Source organism: Stegastes partitus, unplaced genomic scaffold (assembly GCF_000690725.1).
Source record: "Stegastes partitus isolate 25-593 unplaced genomic scaffold, Stegastes_partitus-1.0.2 Scaffold1077, whole genome shotgun sequence".
Lineage (NCBI taxonomy): Eukaryota > Metazoa > Chordata > Actinopteri > Pomacentridae > Stegastes > Stegastes partitus.
This window is the reverse complement of record NW_007578808.1, coordinates 132,999-146,330: the sequence shown is the minus strand read 5'-3', so window position 1 is coordinate 146,330 and position 13,332 is coordinate 132,999.

Below are 13,332 nucleotides of genomic sequence, written 5' to 3'. Positions count from 1 at the left end.
GTCTGTCCTCCGGCCCCCCGCTGGTGACTGAGGATGGAATCCCAGGTGTGTGGGAGGTCCCACACACCTGGGATTCCATCCTGGACCGGGCACGAGCGGGCAAACACAAACACCAATTATCTCGTTTTCACGAGAAAACGATTCTTGTTATCTCGAGATAACGAGAAAATTAACTCGTTGTCTCGAGAAAACGGCGAAGAAAGAAGAGTAGCGGAAAACGACCGTTCTCGGCTTCCGTACAAAGCCCTGATCTCAGTTCTGTAGAAAATCCGTGGGCAGAACTGAAAAGGCGAGCGAGGTGGCTTACAAACCTGACTCAGTTCTGTCAGGAGGAATCAAACTGTTGTGAGAAGGTTGTGGAAGGAAACTCAAAACGTTTCACCAAAGTCATAGAGTTTAAAGGCAACGCTACCAGATACTAAGGAAATGTATGTAAATTTCTGACTTTGACGAAAGTAAGAAAAAATTCTCTCTCTCATTATTCTGGCATTTAGCAAATAGAAATAATTGTGGTAATCCTAACTGATTTAAAACAAGAAAAGTTTAGTCTGATTTAATGTCAGACAGTGAAGAAATAAAAGGTTCGGTGTCTTTTTATACAACTTCTGGTTTCAACTATAGATTAAGATAAAAACTTCATTGATCCCTTAGTGGAAAATTGCAGAGTACCCAAGGAGGTAAATCACCTTCACCACCTTTAAGATTGAAGTCATGAACACATTAGTGCGTGCGCCATTCTGATTTTACCCCTGATATGTAATTACATTTTGGTGCCAATACCTTTGTGCTTTGGTGTCATTGTAAATGCATGACCTTTAGTTTGTATTTGGTAATGGAGTATGTCTACAAAAAACAAACAAAAAAAACAAGGCATCCCCTTTTAAAACTAAGTATTACTTTTAAAGTTACCGCTCTGCAAGTCCAGCTCCACAGCAGTACAACATCCTCCAACTGTTAGATAATAAAAAATACATCACCATTGATCCCCACTCTGTTGCAAATCTTGCATAACGCCGACTCCGCTCGACAAACCATCTACTTTTATTTCTGTTATTCATTCTTTGTCCTACCTGGTCACCATTAAAATGTAATCTTGACAGTTAGATCGCCCAACATCAAAGCCGCCGGCGCCGCTTCCGCCCAAATGAGACGAGGCCTCCTTTCAATTAAAACCGACTCCTGGCTGTTCTTTGTCGGGATTCCTGTGTTCGCGTATTCCCTGTAACCCTTTCATCACCTGCTGCCTCATTAATTCACCTCACAGGGTTTCACTGTAATTCTTTCTCCTCTTGCTCTCCTGTTTTCTGACTCTGCGTTACCTCACGTCGGCACCAAATGATAATGAAACTGAGAGCGGTCACAGCAGGCTGTTGTCCGCTTTCCATGCAAGAGTGCATAATGTGGGCTCATACAATATGCACAAAACCTACCACACACACACATCCACTTGCAATTTCAGCAGGTCACTGTGCTCTGCGAGGGTTAGCATGAAGGTACAATGAGGCCTGGGCTTAACAGGCCAACACAGCTTTACTTTAGCATAATTTTTTTTCCTCCTCCTTTCAAATTCATGAAGCAGACGATCCCTCCCTCTTTGCTAGAATCCCTGCTGGATGTTTCCACTGAGGCGGACTGAGACTTCATGTTTAAAAATCATCTGCATTTGACCCAATATCTCTGTTTGATTCCTCTCGCAGGCGTTTCTGCCAACATAAACGGCTCCGTTCCAGAGCAGCATCTTACAGTAGAGCCAGTGGAGATGACATTTTAAAGTAATCCCCACTAAAATCTTTTGTCTTCACTATCTTTACCCAGAATCCACATCTGCTAGTGATTAAATGGCTCAGCGGCTCTAAAAAATTAGCTCAGAATCATATTACTTTTTATTAATAGACTTCTCCCTCACAGTCTGGAGAGAGAAAACTATATCTCTGTAAAATGAAAAGGGTGAATAGCCAACTTCTCAATTCAATTCTGAAATTTAATCAAATTGCCAATTAACCGTATTAGCAGGGGGAGGCTACATGTTTAGAATTGATGGATCCCAGTTGCTCCTCTTCCTCGCTCTTCGCGAAACTGTAACGCGAGTGAAATCTTCTGAGGATGACCTCCATCTACTAATCTGTTAATTAAATTTGAATTAGGCTTTGATGCTTAATTATTTACCTGCATATGTACGGCTAAATATTCGAGGGGAAAGCATAAATAAGGACGTGCAAATTTGCGTAGCGTGTCTTATTGTGGGGGTCCAAGTGAAACCCAGGCGGCTCTCACGCCCATCCTCCCCCATCTGTCCCTCCATCCATCTCAATCTACCCTTCCCCCCCATATCGGCTTATTCCCGTGTAAGAAGGAGGAGGAGGAGAAAAGGCATTCAGGGAGGAAGAAAACGGAATAATACGGCAAAATTTGACTTTTCCACAGAGGACCATGATGCCGTGAAGCTGTTTAATGCTGTTTTATGTGGCCTACAGATTCACATTTATTGAGCCAAAACCACAAGACGGAAGAGAGAAGCCCACCTGCAGTCTATTTGATAATATTATGACCTCTTAGCGTCACCTTTTCATTTTTTTTTTTAACGTCTAGTGGCTGGCAATTTTTCTTTAAGTACTTATGGAGTTACTTTCCCTTTCTTTCTTTCTTCATTTCGTGTTCACATTTTGCATCGCTTTCCCTCCATCCCCTGCCCGTTGTTTCAAACAGCTCCGGTGCAAATCTGCTCTGCTCAAAACTGGATGCTGCTGCTGCACAAATGTCCTGCGTTTCAGTCGAGTGCATCTCCCTGTGCGCCGACTGCTTCCACAAAACTTGCTGCTCTCACATTCACATGAAAAACAACCCTGTCACTGGTCTCCAACCAACAGGAAGCAGCTATGATGCTGACCAATCAAACAGTTTCTGCCTCCTTGCTGTCATGGATGCTGATAGCTACATAGAACAATAGCTATACATCACATTGGCTTCCCATCGTTAAAAAAAAAACCCTCTTGTGTCCATTTATTGTTTAAAGTCTTCTTTACAGCTGATCACCCAAATTAAAACACCTCAAGTAAATATTATATTTTAATGATGCTATCACGTTCTTCAAATTTAATTGATAAAAACATATTTGCAGCGTGTGAATACATCCGCGGTAATACGCTTGGCGCTGCATTAATTGTGCTTAGTGATGCCAACATAGTTGCTAGGCAACAAGCAACAAAATGGACACCAACGTTTTTCTCTGTTTTTCTCCGTCCAGGGTTAAAGATCACATGTTACACAATCTTTGTAAAGATCGTAGAACAAGTCGATTTTTACAATGAATAGTGTTTAAACCCTTCTCCTGGCCCTGGACTGGACCACATGAACACCACAGTTTATATTGTTGTTGTTGTTTTTAACAAAATTAATATTGATTTAGTTAAAACAAATTGTAAATTTCCAATTGTTTGATTTAGTTGATGTTTCTACCATTCCTAATGTGTCAGTAGGGTTTGGTCTAGTCAGTATATATGCTCCTCAGTGCAGTTTAATTCACTAATATGCTCTTTTTTTATGGTATTTAAATGCAAACCCACCTTTTTCAAATCTTCTTCTTTATTGCTTCGCTCCCTGTCACCATCCCACAATCCACACTGACTGTGATGTTGCAGATTTGTCGTTTCACGTGTCAAGCGTAGTTCTTTCTTTAGTCTCAGGCTCTGTCAAATGAAAACCTCAGCAAAACAAACAAACTCATTATACAGCAGAGAGCAACAAGAAGCAGGACTCATCAGCATCGTCTCTTTCAACCCCTTTGTCCTTTTTTTTTCTTATGGAACACAAAACGTAAAGAAAAGTTCTGCTGTTTCGGTGTGCCTTGAAGTTTGAACCTCCCTCTAACTTCTCAGCTTTCTTTGCATGAATAACTCCCCAAAAACGGCCTATTATACACAACTTCCTCATGTTGTTATGTAGCGATCAATTACTCATCTTGAGGCGTCTTATCCGTCTGCATCTCTTCACCGTCTGCAGCCCGAGGCGGGCCTACAGGGCTCCGGCTCTCAGGACCGCCGCACCTTTGCAGCTTCCACATCGCCGGAGAGGAAGCAGGTTGAAACTGTAGCTCGGAGCACGAGTAAACAAGGATGCGCCTTGAGGACAAATGTTGTGCGAGAAGCATCTGATTGTGCCTCGGAGGAGCCGTGTGATGTTCAGACGAGGATCACAGCGGCCCCTGACATCTAAAGATGGCGTTGTTGATTCCCGACAGTCCTACACTGCTCCAGATCAGGAGGCAGATCTTGATGGAGGGGGGGAGGGGAGGGACTGAATGTGTATGAATATATGCAGCTGTGATGGCGGATTTGGATGCATTTCAGAAAAGCGCACCATATGCACTTGTCACTGAGTGGATAATCCCGAGATATGCGGGATCAAGGTTAATCTGTCGTTAAAAATGAAATGGATTCAGAACATATCAAGACACAATATCTCTCACTCAGCATGTTTGCGGTTTTGCCAACGCAGCACATTTAGTTGAAGGGCGAAAGTCATGATGACTTACTTGAGAGTCCAGACGTAAAGCCCGGATGGGTTTTTCTCAGCGCAGCACATCCTCCTCCTCCACCTTTCTTTCGCAGCCCTTTTTCTTTTGCACGATACAGAGTGGACCTTTGTAAGGATCATCTATCATTACATGGGATTACCATTTCTTTGCATGCAGGGATCTCTTAGGATTACAGGGAGATTACTTCATATTTTTAAAACCCCCCCGTGCCAGATCTGCCTTTATCTTTTCCATCCAGCAGTTTTTGGTAAGACGCTGAAACTCGCCCCTGTTCCTGAATCCTTCTCAGAAAATCCATTTCCACATTCTCGCCATTAGTAAAACTTGTAATTTATGTGCGCCCTTCTTCATTCCAGCTACTTTTGTAAGAACAAATGAATATTATATGCTTCAGTCTTTACATTTTTCATACCAATTAACCAAACAAGCTTTAAATTTCCCTCAAGACCCGCTTGTTCCACATCCCCAAGGCTTTGAAGGAGATGCGGGAGCTGTGCTGTGCTGTGCTGGAAACAACACTTCATTAACAATGCAGGCAGCCATAATGGGTAAACGTGAAGGTCATGTTCTGATGATATTGTCATTACAGGCTGACGTATTACATGAATGATACAGAGGATAAAAATGATGCATGAAAATCCCGTCACTAAGCAGACAAGCAGGTTTTTAAAGAGGAGAATACATTACGTGCCACATGCTTATTTGCTTTAGAATATTCACACACCGAAGTTCAGAGCTGAAGTTGGAATTTGTTTAGCTTAGTGCATCATAAACACATCTAACCTCGCTCTGTACAACACTAGGGAATAACATCCACTAACACAGCATGGAAAACAACAGCATTAATTCATCTTTTCATACCAGGTCACACTCACTTATAATGACTCTATTGTGGACTGTTGTGAGATGTTAAGCTATCAGGGTGACAGTCAGTCATTCATAAATCATTATCACCTGTTTCAAAGTCATTAAAAGTAGCACACACGTTGCCAACAAATGTAAACCTTTCACCGTATATAGAGATGGAGGAACCCTGTGTGGCGTCACCCAAAGGTGTCACGAAGAGCAGTTTTGATGCTCGGTGTGGTGGCTCTGACTGTCGCCTTCTTGGCTGTTACTGACTCCTTCTAACTCCCAACTAATCCAAATGTGAGCAAATCAGTGGCTCAAGTGGGCCATGCAAACATCTCTGACCCATGAACTGTCCTATGATGACCTGTAATTGTAAACAGCCAGTCTTATTACCGTTGAGGTTCGTAAAAAATAGATCTAAAAAAATTCACCTCATCATTAACTGGGAAATAAGACCCAAACAGTTCTTTTTTTTCGAAACGTTTTTCCAAAACTTCACCATTGAGGTGGTAAAATTTGGCAAACCTGTGGTCCTGTATGGAGAGATAAAGCTCTAAACTACAATTCTAAGAAAAAACACCCAGGTAGGGAAGAGCAGTAGATCTCTTTTTAACCCTGAAACTGACAGGCACAATTTGTGATTGTAGAGGATGCTGTATGTTGGACCTATGCAAGAAATGGTCTGGCTTTTGTATGCGTTTGTACAGGTGTGATGGTAGCAAATCACAATGCCACATTTTGAGGAGGTATAACATCAAAAATTCAGGTCGTTGTATGATCCAATAGAAAACCTCAAAGAAGTGAGCAAATGTTGACAAAATTTGCTTCATTCGTGTATTTCTTGCAGTGACAAGTCAAAATATCTGCAGACAAAAAGGCCAAGAAATACCATTTTTACATTTTTGTGTTGTGCATGTACAGGCCAAAGAAAGGAGGTACCCCAGGTTCAATGGGACGTTCAGAGGTAGCAAGAGGCATTTTTTTTTTACAGTGTCAAGCTAACTGTTCTATTTGAACATAGCTTGAGCTGAAGTCCATCACTATGCTAAAAAAAAAAAAAAAAAGTCTAATAACCGCCTGCGTACAGGTCTACTTAACACACAGACATGACATTTATATCAAACTTCTCATGTCACTATTGGGGTAAAAAGAAAAAAAAAAGGGTAAAATATGTATATTTCTTCAAATGTTGGGCTCTTTCTTTAACCGTATCTTTTCCCCTCTTTCCTCCACTTAGCATCTGGCCCGCTCTTTCTTGACAGCCTGTCATCCCCCACAGATGTATCTGGTTTCAGGATTCACTGACCTCTGCAGTAAGAGCCCACCCCGGCGTAGAAATGATATAGCTGTGACTGGTGAAGTGTGCTCACCAGCAAGGCCACGAAATTGGTGGTTGTTGTCGGAATCGCTTTTAGAAGTTGACTTGTTATTATCCAACACCAGAAAGGGTTGGTCACCTTGAGGACAGGAGGGAGGAGGAAGACGAGACAAAGATTAAGAGATTTTTGCGTATTTTTGTTTTTTTTCACTCATCAGAAGTTTGTACCACTTATTGGGGAGATGAGGAGGCATCTTGACACTTGGTTGTCTGTACAGATGCTACAGTCGGTCTCTCCGGATCGATATTGTTGCCCATAGTTCTGCACAGTACAGAGTCTCCTGCTGCTCAGCTCATTAGAGATACGTCTGACCTATAGGTTTACATCAGTGTAGTTCAGCTCTAAACCTGCACAAACAGGATCTACCTAAACATAATGCAATAGGACAGTCTATCACAATCTAAAGGGCATTCTGTTGAATGTTTTTGTCTCATATTACTGACAAAATGGCTTCATTGCTGAGCCTTTTAATAACTGCAGCCTGTGTCACATAGCAGGTAAGAATAGAGAGTAGTAGCACCATCTGCTGGAGAGATTTGTCATGACAGACAGTAACCAGACGGTATTTACATCCACCCTTACATACTGAAGTATATATACTGCGTATAAGAGAAATGTCACCATCCATGGCTGCTTTTATCACTCTGGGAGGCAGAGGATGGACTATAAGTGACTGGAAGAAGAAGACAAGCATTTTCCTGGATTCGCAGAAATGTCTCTGGCAATTAGAGAACTTCTTGAGATTTTATTTCTCAGTCATTTTCTCGACACAAATTGTGAAGTAAACACGGACTCCTCTGTGACAGATGAAATGATCGGTTTTAGGAGACGGACGTCCTCGGCTCTTTGAGTGCTGCGTGAACAGCAGCCCCCAGTGCCTTCATGGTGCCTGGAGAACTGGATGTATTCTTAATTTATGCTCCAAAAACTTTTTACAAAGTGGCCCATCCAAGCAAAGGAGAAACACCCTGTGCTGTTAGTAACTACAAGCAGCACAACTTTTGCATATTTAGTTCACCCAAAATTGGACTGGCAGCGTTTACACATTGTTGCTGTTTCACTTCAGGGAGTTTGGACGATTATGAAAACATCCGCCACAGAGGAGGTGGAGATCTCGCAGTCGTGGCCGACGGACGACCAGCTGAGACATAATGAGTCATTTTAAGTGAACTCTTCCTTCTTCCTTAGTCCATTCTCACTTTAAAACTGGACAACACTCACTAAAGACACCAATGGCTCATAGACTTGCAATTTAAGCATTACCATTATTTGTAAATGAGCACTTTGAAAACACCACTGGCTGGACACAGGGCTGATGCAAGAATATGGAGTCTACTCAAGACGAGGCGAACAAGATGTTTTGGTCACTGATGTGCACATTTTTTAACAAACATTCAGCCACATCAATTTCAAACCACAATGTTTCTTATTCTGAGAGTGCAGATATGCATCATCTCTCAACCCTCTCTTCATGTATTTCTCCCNCCATCTTTTATACAGTCTATGGTTGCACATACACTGTTGCCCATAAAATTAGAATGTTTTTTTGTTTTCAGACACATTCCTCCTTTTATTTCTATTTATACACGTTAGTAATCCCTTTTGACTAGTTGCAATGATCACATACTGAGTCCCAGTTACCAGGTGAAACCAATTCTGACTGAAGAGTGGGACATCCTGCACGTTGACGCCATCAACAAGCTGGTGGACAGAATGCCACGATGTCTTAACGCATTGATCCGTGTCAGGGGTGGCCATGCTCAATATTAGTGACTGAGGGACATTTGAAAGAGTAATATTGGACATTATTATGCATTAAATCCCCTCAAACATGTGTTTCCTGTTAAATTGATCATGGTTGAAACATTTAAACTAAACCTTTAATCCTATTGTTATTTATATATATATAATTCTAACTTTATGGTCAAAAGTTTATCTGGAGCTGCATGCAAATATTTTTGTTATCAACTGACTTTTTTAATTTGTCCATTAATGGCATATTCAAATTATCACGGAAAACCAGCATTTGTGCCTTCTTCTCATTATGTTCCGGTGAATTAGCTGCTGATCCACAGACCGTGTATTAAATATAGATGTAGCCTCCACGTCTGAAAAATGAAACCAACATTAAAGCGTCTTCAACCTGCCATCTTTCAACAGCCAGCAGGGGGCGACTTCTCTGGCTGCATAAATTGTATAGAATTATATAGAAGTCAGTGAAGAATGATCCAACTTCTCCTCGGATTTGTTCCTTCAGGTGGCATTTTGCCAAGGCCTTTATGGTTTTAATCTTTTTTCTAAAGTGCGAGATGCTAGATTCCAACCTCAAACTTCAGCATGTTTGCCCACAAACCAATTGGCAACATCATGGCCGCTACATCCATCTTTTAAATACAGTCTATATGTGTTGACCTTTGTGGGCAAATCACTGCTGAGCAATCGTTGCATTTTAATATGGATAAAAGCTGTGGATTAAATTCTGCAGAACTGCACAACAAAAGGTAATTCAAGAACAAACAAAAAAAATATCAGCTTGAAAATGCCGTGTTGATTCAAGTCCAGTTAAATGTAATATTGTAGTGATTGTACATTGTGCAATGTGTTGCCTCACACTACACGTTTTAAATTAGACTTCCTGCATAGAAATATATTTTTTTCTTTTTGACAGTTTGCAGCATTTTATTGTCTGAATTGTAACAGCAACAACTACAGCAAATAAGATGCATTTGAATGTTTACGTTTTTCAAAATATGTATTTCTTTTCACTGCTGTGCATATGTTTTTGACAAACATATGTAAAAAATAAAAATAAAAAAAGATTCATATGACTCTTCAAGGTTTTGTTTTTGTTGCATGGAGCAATCTAGCTTTACAATTAAAACTGTAATCACACACTCAGGTAACTTAGACTTATTTAAAATGAAGCAAACCATAAAACCAAAGTTATTTATTTTACAGCACGTCTGATTGTCTGGTTGCTGTATTTTCTAGCCCCTTGGACCTATTTGAAGCGGGTTAGTGGTGTTGAATTTAATGTAAATGTTTATACGACTAGTTAAACCAATGGGCTGGAAAGTTGTAATAAACTTCCGAAGCCGCCAAGTTAAGGTTAGGAAAAGGTTCCAACTGATTCATGCAGCAAGAAGACTTATCAGGAAAACACAGATTGCTATAAATGTTAGAGGACTGTTAATGGCATTTTTTGCTTGATAAATGACTAAACAATTAAGCCATGATGATCAAAATTGCCGTCAATTAGTTCTCTGTCAATAGAGTAATTAGCAAAACATTACAGAAACGTATCTTATTACCTGATAAATGTCTCTTGAAGTTTCAAAAAGGGGCCTAAAACATTTTTTTTTTGTCCAGAGATCCTCCTTTCAGATACATCATCGGCACTAATGCGGCGCAGAGACGATAACTACCTCTAAAAGAGACTCATTAAGAAAGGTGCTCTTGACACTCTCAAGAAAAAGTATTAACGTGCTTGTTAAAGGTCTTCAGGCAACTATTTGGCAGCGTTTTTAACAATATGTGTTTTATGTCCTAATTTTTATTTTTTTCCCCCCATTCTTGTTTTTGAAGCGAGCTGAGTTATTTGGTGGTCTTTATGGGATTTGAAGCAGCTTTTATTTCTTCTCTGCAGGTTTTTATGAGTTTTTTTTTTTTTTTTTTGGAGAGCTACACGTTACTTCAGCAACCGAGGTGCCCAGATGAAGAGCTGAAGTGCATATGGTCCAATAATCTAATCCATATGGTTGAAGTTATTCCTCATGTAAACATCCAATTAAATATGCTCTCTCGTTCTCCTCGCAGTGTTGATCTATCATTACTGAACAGGTGCTGTTTGAATAGTGAAATGTGTAAATTTTGGAGCTTGCCCGACTCTCTCCTCTCCCGTGATAGTTGGTGAGTGCAGGAGAAGAGAGAAGTCATATTTCAGATCGCCATATTCCGCCGCAGGAGGGAGGAGGAGGTGCGGATTGATTCTGGTCATCACAGTAGATCGTATTGCAGGTTTAGTAAATCTGAGATGTAACTGCTGCCACACAAGAAACCCAACTGTGAGGCTTCGAGCTTTCTCTGTACCCAGTTATGTGACTGTAAAGCGTATGGTATACGAATAGCCTGGTGGTTATTCATCACTCACAAATAATGTCTGTTTCAACAAGTTTTTCCAGTTGCTCGTTGGAGAGACTGCCATCAGAAAGATCCTTTATTCATTCGTAAGTTCAGCCTTTGCAGTTTTAGTTGAATAATAGAAAAAATACAATCAGCAGATTTATTACGATGAACAGTTGAAACCAGAAGTTTACCTACACCTTATAGAAAGATAACTGTGAAGCACGGGGGTGGCAGCATCATGTTGTTTGGGTGTTCTTCTGCAGGAGGGACTGGTGTACTTCACAGGATAGATGGCATCATGATGAAAGGACATTATGTGGAAATATCGAAGCAACATCTCAAGACATCGGCCAGGAAGTTAAAGCTTGGACACAAATGGGTCTTCCAAATGGACAATGACCCTAAACATACTGCCAGATTAGTTACAAAGAGGCTTCAGGACAATAAAGTCAATGTTTTTGGAGCGGCCATCACAAAGCCTACGGAAGCCGAGAGCGGTCAAGGCCGCACATTTTTTTTAAACGGCATTTGTTTTCTCAAGATAACGAGATAATTATCCTGTTGACAGTTTGGGCTGTCACTTCAGCCTTCATCAGAAGTTGTCGGACTTCCTGGTGTGACGTATCTTATATAGACAGCTGACCGGGAACTCCNTCTCTCAACCCTCTCTTCATGTATTTCTCCCGACACGCAGCAGCTCAAGCACACCAGCTCACCTGCAACTCTGCTCAAACACTGTAATACTCCTCTATGTTACACAATAGCAAGTTGTAATTATGGTGTGATTTAGCCAAAGGTACCCGAACCAGAAACTGATTCTGAAGAATACAGGAAGTCACTCCGCAAGTTGACCAGATTGGTTCCTGAGGTTTGTTAGCTGTTGTGTTGACTGCTTGTTTTGTTCAGGATGTGCCTTCCAGAGGGCTGCACGGTGCCTCGGCGGCTAGCACCATCACATTGCTGCTAGAAGATTCCCGGTTCACGTCCTGGTTAGGATGCCTGGGATCTTTCTGTGTGGAGTTTGGATGTTCTTCCTGTGGGGTGTGGGTTCTCTCCGGGTTCTCCGACTCTCTCCCACAGTCTAAAAACATGTTGAGGTTAATTGGTGATTCTAAATTGGTTGTCTGTCTGTAAGCGTAGCCCTGTGATAGACTGGTTACCTGTCCAGGGTGTCCCCTGCTTCACCCTAAGTCAGCTGGGATAGACTCCAGCACCCCTGCGACTCTAGGATTAAGTATAGATAATGGATGGAGGCGTCTTCCAGCTGATAAAAAACATCATATAGACAGGTTAGCAAGGTAAAAAATGGTATTTTCAGTGGGTCTTTAAGCCCAGAGCATTTTAAGGAATGGCTCTCACTAATATCTAAGTTGGGCCGACCAGCCTGGTGAAAACGTCGGTATACATCGTGGTTAACCTGCACTACCCAACCAGCAGCATGTAGACGTCAGCTGAAGCAAGGACGAGCAAGGATCTGTCACCTGCAGACAATTCTGTCACATATATTAGAAATGTTTAACTCTATTGTCTATTAAAAGGGGTAAAAGTTCTTTGATTCCAGGTGTCTGAGAAAATGAAACTAGTGACGTCACCAGAGAAATCTACTTTTACATCATAAAGCCTGCTTTACAAGATGGGCAAGAACATTTACCACTTTATATGGGAAGTGTAGGATCCAGTGTCTCTGTCCGTGCTGCACTGATTTTGGCCGTTTATCAGTGAACTGCAAGAGATCCGTCTGTCGCTCCATGACTTTGGTCCCCACCGTTTGGATCGACTACCACAGATTCCAGTTTTCATGGTCCCCATATGGTGAAACCCACTCATTTTTGTTACCTGCTGACTTTTCATTTAGGATGGTGGATAGGATACAAATCAATGTGTTAGCCAGGCCAGTTGGAGCATGTTAGCACCACACATGCACAGAGTTGCTGGCATGGTGAAAGCAGGGTCTGGGAAGGATTCAGCCAATTCAAACCACTTTCAACCTCCATTAGAACCACTTGTTTGTCATTAAAGAAACACAGGTTGCTGTGGTGAGCCAGCGCATCTGGGACACAGTATGAACCAGCACATAACTGCCCCATGAGATGGTTAAAAATATCTCTAAATAGCTTTTTGTTTTTTTTTTTTTACTGTGGATTGGATTGTTGTTCAGTCTTGTTAACATTTGGTTGATGTCATACAAATTACTAACCAGACAGAACCAGACAGTGCAAGAGTTTTCATTTATACTCTGTCTGTCCACTCACAGAAAATGTTCAAATACAATCGCTTTGTCTATTTTGTAGACAAAAAGAGGCCGAGGGTGTCGGTTTGTGCTGTTTTAAGTTGGCTTTCATGGTTAATTTAAGCTGATTTTAATATGCTGCACCTGTCTTAACAGACATTTTTTTATTTGAGTTAATTAATACTTGAGAGTCAGGAGCTCCAAGTCTTTTT